Source organism: Colobus angolensis, unplaced genomic scaffold (genome assembly GCF_000951035.1).
Source record: "Colobus angolensis palliatus isolate OR3802 unplaced genomic scaffold, Cang.pa_1.0 Scaffold273, whole genome shotgun sequence".
Lineage (NCBI taxonomy): Eukaryota > Metazoa > Chordata > Mammalia > Primates > Cercopithecidae > Colobus > Colobus angolensis.
The window spans coordinates 3,025,396-3,032,106 of record NW_012115966.1 but is presented as its reverse complement, the minus strand read 5'-3'; positions in this window follow the sequence as shown (position 1 = coordinate 3,032,106).

The window sequence follows — 6,711 nt, the reverse complement described above, 5'->3', positions numbered from 1 at the left end:
AGAAATACCACTTGACCCAGCCATCCCATTACTGGGTATATACCCAAAGGATTATAAATCATGTGACTATAAAGACACATGTACATGTATGTTTATTGCAGCACTATTCACAATAGCAAAGACTTTGAACCAACTCAAATGTCCATCAATGATAGACTGGATTAAGAAAATGTGGCACATATACACCATGGAATACTATACAGCCATAAAAAAGGATGAGTTCATGTGCTTTGCAGGGACATGGATGAAGCTGGAAACCATCATTCTGAACAAACTATCACAAGGACAGAAAACCAAACACCGCATGTTCTCATTCATAGGTGGAAATTGAACAATGAGAACACTTGGACACAGGGCGGGGAACATCACACACCGGGGCCTGTCATAGGGTGGGGGACTGGGGGAGGGATAGCATTAGAAGAAATACCTAATGTAAATGACGAGTTAATGGGTGCAGCAAACCAACATGGCACATGTATACCTATGTAACAAACCTGCATGTTGTGCAGTTGTGCACATGCACCCTAGAACTTAAAAGTGTACATATATATATATATATATATATGGCCTTTTAGAAAGATGGCTCTTAAGGTATAAAGGAGAGTTAAAAATTAGTAAAGTTAAATATGGCATTATAATTATCATACTAAATAGGCCTACTGCATATTCCTACTGTAATTCTTTTTAGATTGGAAATGAAAAACCATAGATGTGGAGTAAAGTACTGCTTGAGACATTATGTCTTTTATGGACTCACTGGTAATAACAAATCTTCCTTATCCACCTATTGGTGAAAATGCTCCAGTAAAACAATTGTTAAACCCTTTAAAAAATTGTTTTAACCAATTCTACTGAAACCTGAATGTTCCTTCTTAGAAAGGTTGAATAAAAATTATGCTTTCCAATTGAGAAATTGTATTTCATTTTATGATGCTAATTGTCTGCAGGCTATTTGTTTTAAATATATTAACCACATCAGATTTAATCTAGAAAGCTCTTCAATTTAAGTGTTCAAAAAGCGTATAAGCTAAAAGCTTAAATCAAGGCCATCCATGGATGGAAATTTTTGTTGTTAAAGATAAAGATCTTTTGTGCTATTTTAAGAATCTCCTTGTTGAAATATCTTGAATGCAGTAAGAAAATCTATATACCTCGGACACTTGGCTAAACCAAGGTCAGATTAAGGTTACAAGAGGGATTTATCCAACTCATCAGAGAACATAAATATACTTAAATAATAAAAGACACAACGTTGAATATAAGTAACCCAGCTACTCAGATTACTATCACAGTGCAAAAATTCAAGATATCTCCAGTGCACTTCACATTTTCACCACTAGCATCAGTTAAAGTTAGTTGAATATATATACATATTCAACCAGAATGTAAAATATTTTTCTTCCTTACAGAGTATATTTTCTACATCAATCTAAATCTGTTTCTCTTCCTCCTCTTTTATGAAGATGTACAATATTGGAGACATTTTACTTCTTCTTTTCCTTATTCTGTCACTATATGCCATAAGTTGCCAGGTCTTATTGATTCTACTTTTACAATAACCCCTCGTGAGCCCCCTCCTCTCTAATCTCCTGGTAGTATCCTAATTCAGGGCCTCATAGCAACCTATCATCTGCACGGCTGTAATAACTAGCCTGATAACTGGTCCCTGCATTTAGCCTCTCCCTACCCCAACATAACTTAAATACTTCTGCCAGATTAGTTCTCCTAATGAACAACTCTGATTTTTCATCCCCTTGCGCAAACGCTTTACGTAAAGTCTAGACTCCCCAGCCTAGCATTTAAAAGCAGGATCTAGCCACAAACTATGTTTAAAATCAGATTTTCCTCTACTTTTTCACAGCTATTTTTTCCTTTGTTTTAACTCACATTCTTCTCCTCCCTAATTTCGTGCTTTCCTGCCTCGGAAATGGCCTTTCCTTCCTTCTCTGCTGTTGCAGATTCTACACTTCCTTCAAAGCTCAAGGTCTAGCTCAGTGCCACATCCTCTGCAAAGCCTTTTCTTAATGTCTCATTTGGAAGTAACTGCTTCCACCTTCAAAGTACTCTGGAGGACATTTTGAAAATGCCTCTTTCTCAACTTTCTTCTGTTTCTTATTTTCTTTACCAACTCCTTAAGAAGACAATCCAACTCTTATTTCCTTTTGTATTCTCTAATTGAATAGCACTCTGATAGTGCAAAATAGCACAGCAATATTTGCATGCTGGTCAACTAAATAAATAATAGTTGAAGAAATAAATATGTGTATATCCAACAAATAAGAGACAACATCGCATCAGTTTTATGTAAAAGAAGACATGATCTAACACATAGAAAAATACTGTACTTGATACTGTAGCTAGACATCAGCAAAAAACAAGTACATTGAAAAGGAATAAATATTTATACCTACGTAACAGTATAAAAGAATCTTTTCCAAGAAAGATCTCAGAGTATTTACTTTAATCAATATATTCTATTGTAAAGCATGTGCATAGTTTTTAATGACCAAATATACCCAATTCTTTCATTTTCACTTTATTTATTACTAATACTAGGAAATGCTGATGATTTGGCTCTAGAAAGTTGAAATAACATTTGAAACATCATCAATTTTAAATATGGCCAAAGTGAACCCAGAATCTGGTAATTCATTTCCTGAAAAATAAGAGTTAAAGTTGATGTTTCACTATGAACCTTGGAAATCATCATAAAATTCATTTTTTTCATGTGTGCCTAGTGAAGTGCTTGGTACATAAACACTTACTAAATATTAAATGAATCAATCAATAAATCAACAAGAGTGCTGATAAGAGTGTAGCTACTACCCTCTGAGTGATAATCCTGCACCAATACATTGAGCTGATAAACAGCTGCACAAAAACAGGTGCTCAGTAAATTTTTGTTGAGTTTAATTCATATAATTTTAGAGCTGGCCAGTCACAGTGGTTCATGCCTCTAATCCCAGCACTCTGGGACGCTGAGGCAGGAGAATCACTTGAAGCCCCAAGTTCAAGACCAGCCTGGGCAATATAGTGAGACCTCCTTCTCTAATTTTAAAAATAGATAGATAGATAGATAGATAGATAGATAGATAGATAGATAGACAGATAGATAGATAGATATGATGGATATCAGGTACATAGAGATTCATAAATACATATAAATGTTAAAATATATATTTGAATGTATAAATTTATATATTTATATATTAAATGTATAAATATATAAATATATTAAATATATAAATATATATGGATGTATCTACCTCTGTATCTTTTAATATTTACAGAGTTCAAGACCATTTATGAATATATTCATAAACATATATGGATATACCTCTGCTATACAATATTTTAATATATAAATAGGTTTAAATATACAAATATATGAATATATACAAATATATATTAAAATATACAGAGATAGATACATATCTACATATGTATATCTATGTATATATTTTAGATATAGATACACATAGATATGTATCTATCTCTCTATACATTTTAATATATATTTACATGTATATATTGATATATGTATATATTTAAATATATTTATATATTAGAATATTGGATAGCAGAGGTATATTCATAGATATTTATGAATATATATCCATTTAAATCTATCTAAATATATATCTATCTAATATATATAGATATACATATATAGATATATATCTGTAGATATATAGATACATATATATCTATAGTTATTTAATTTTAGAGCTGGAGAGGACCTTAGAGATGATATACCTTCTGGTTATTGCTCGCTCCTCTATGAGTACACAGAGCTTTTTGCATATGCTTATTGAAGCACAGGTACCAGCAAGTACTTAGTTTTCTTCAAGTTAACTCCTTCAAGACAAAGATGTTGTGGTGTCCTTCCCCACCTAGCCAGATGCTTGCTTGGCAGATTGTAGGCACTTGAATGCTTGCTAAGTGAGTGAATGAGAGTGAGTCTAGACCTCTGCTATCCAATATAGCCATTAGCCACATGTGGCTATTTAAATTAATTAGAATTAAACAAAATTTTAAATTCAGTTATTTAGTCACACCTATTGCATTTCAAGTGTTCAGTCACTACATGTGGCTAGTGACTACCATATTGGACAGAGCAGAGAATATTCCATTATTGCAGAAAGTTCTATTGGACAGTGTTGATCTAGACTATTTCTCTCACTTTGCAGAACAGAATGAGCTCAGGGAAGTTGTCACTTGCTCAAAATTAAACCATCAGAAGCAGAACTGAGATTAAAACTGGGAACTCCTAGATCAATATCCACTGTTGTTGAGTCATACGTCTGATTCATTTCAGAACTCTAACTGTATGTAGCCTTAACTTAAAGCTCCATATGAGCTTATGGTATGATACTAGGGAAAACGTCGTCTTTGTCTTATGATTGTCATAGAAGCAATTTTATTTTTGTATTTTACTTGATCAATTTGCATGTTTGATAAAAATATACATAACAGGTATAAAAATGTAGCTGGAACTTCTGTACCTCTGGCATAAAAAGAAAACAATAATGCTAATTTTGAAAATACTTTCCAGGTATCTAGCTAAATTAAATATTACAGTATTCTGGTCTTGTGACAATTTACTTAGAAAATGCATAGCATAGGCTTTGGTTGAATGTGCTTTCTGCTTGGGTTTTTTAAAAGCATTCCTCTTTGGTTTATTAATTTTTGAAAATTATCTGGATCCAAATCAACAGGTTACTTTTTTCAAAAAACAAAGGGGATTTTTTAAAATTGAAAACAAAGGCTGTATTTCAATACAACATCACCAGATATGTGAGTGCATACCAAAGAACTGCAAGAAAATTGGTTTTAAAAAAGAAAAAAGTACAATGACAGAAAACATGATATAGTGCACCTCTAAGGAGATGGGAACCAGACTAACTGGAAAAAAACACACACCTCCCAACCATTTCCACATACACATATGTACAGGTTATATAAGCAAAGTAAATCAACAAATTACTAAGATTTTCCAGATTTGGAATTTAAGGTGGGTTTGGTTTAAATTCTTAAAAGATTTTCGCAACTGTTTTAGAAAGCATCAGTATTTTCTAAAATGCTCTTTCTTAGAGAAAGAGCCTTATTTTCTACAACTTCCGTAAATGTGTGTGTTTATAAAATTAGTATTTAGTATTTCCCAGAAAGAGAAATCCAGTTCTGCCTGGTGGGACAAGAATAATTATATGAGGTCAGGAAGTGATCATCCCCATAGCTATCCTAACATTAGAATGTGAAGGAGGCAAGGAAGGGGGCACAAAATCGGAGTTGAGATCACCTGCATGCTATCAGTCTAGGGTTCTTAGGGACATTACAATTGCTCAAAGAACACTTTTTGATCCACTCTAGATATGTCTTGACTGGAAAGAAGTTATTGAATAAATATTGTGGTTTCTGATAGAAAAGTATATAATCTTGTGTTACTTTTAAGAATTACAAAGGCAATTTGCCATCTTTCCATAGAAATTTGAAAATTAGATGAAAAAGAACTAGTTATGAAAGAGATCAAGTTTTAGAATTAAAGGAGGTGCCTCAGAAAGTATCTGGTTCTTTCCTTGAAAGCCTTTATTCTCCTGTCAGACAGACTAGTAATCAAGATGATAAAATGTCAGTACTTAGGTATCAATAGCATCCCTATTCTACCATAGGCCAAAGAGAGAAGTTTTTTTTGTTGTTGCTGCTGTTTTTTTTTTAACTGTCATATTTCCTTTGATGTAAACTAAAAAACTTTTTGCTTGGCTGAGAATGTAATTATTCAAGCTCCTTCTCTGATAATCAATCCTCAACAACTCTAGTCAAGTTTGGTTTTAGGCAATGGAAAATTAAAGCAAGTACTTGATTCAATTTTCTTAGAATACATGCATTTTTAAATAACCCAATATAGCAGTTTTTCCCAAAAATAAATGATGTAAAAAGTCATGGACTCCTGATGTTGATTTAAATTATTGTAATTACAATGTTACCTAAATGTATATTACACATAAAATTAAACATCTTGTAACTTTTATATCATTATAAAACAATATAAATTTATAAATTAAATACAATGTAATGTCCTAAACATACGTATCAAATTAACAATATTTGAATGTTCACTTACTCAGTAAACATTTTTTTGAGGATCTACTCTTTTCTAGGCACACAGTATGTAATTCTAGCTGTTATAACAAACACATCCCAAATTTCAGTGGTTTAAAAGATTAAATGTTTAAGTGAATAAGCCAGTTACAGAAGGACAAATATTGTGTGATTCCATTCATAGAGACTCAAAGTAAAAGAGTGGTTTCCAGGGAATGGGGAGTTATTGTTAAATGGATACAGAATCTCAGTTTTGCAAGATGAAAACAGTTCTGGAGAAGGATGGTGGTGATGGTTGCACAACAGTGTGACTATACTTAATGCCACAGAACTGTGCACTTAAAAATGGTTAACACGGTCAATTTTATGTCACATGTATTTTTCCACAATCTTTTAAAATAGTAATGTTTAAAATCACACACAGCAAATTAAATGCTAATTTCTCACTTACCTCACAGACCAATTGCCTGGTTATAAATTGCCAGTAGGGACCCAGGCAGGTAGAAGCTTCTCCATCTTCCACATCTGGCGTCCAGCATCATCCTTGACGTCAACACCCAGCTATCAGATGGGAGAAGAATGAAAGGGTCACATGCAAGAGGTTTTTATGGG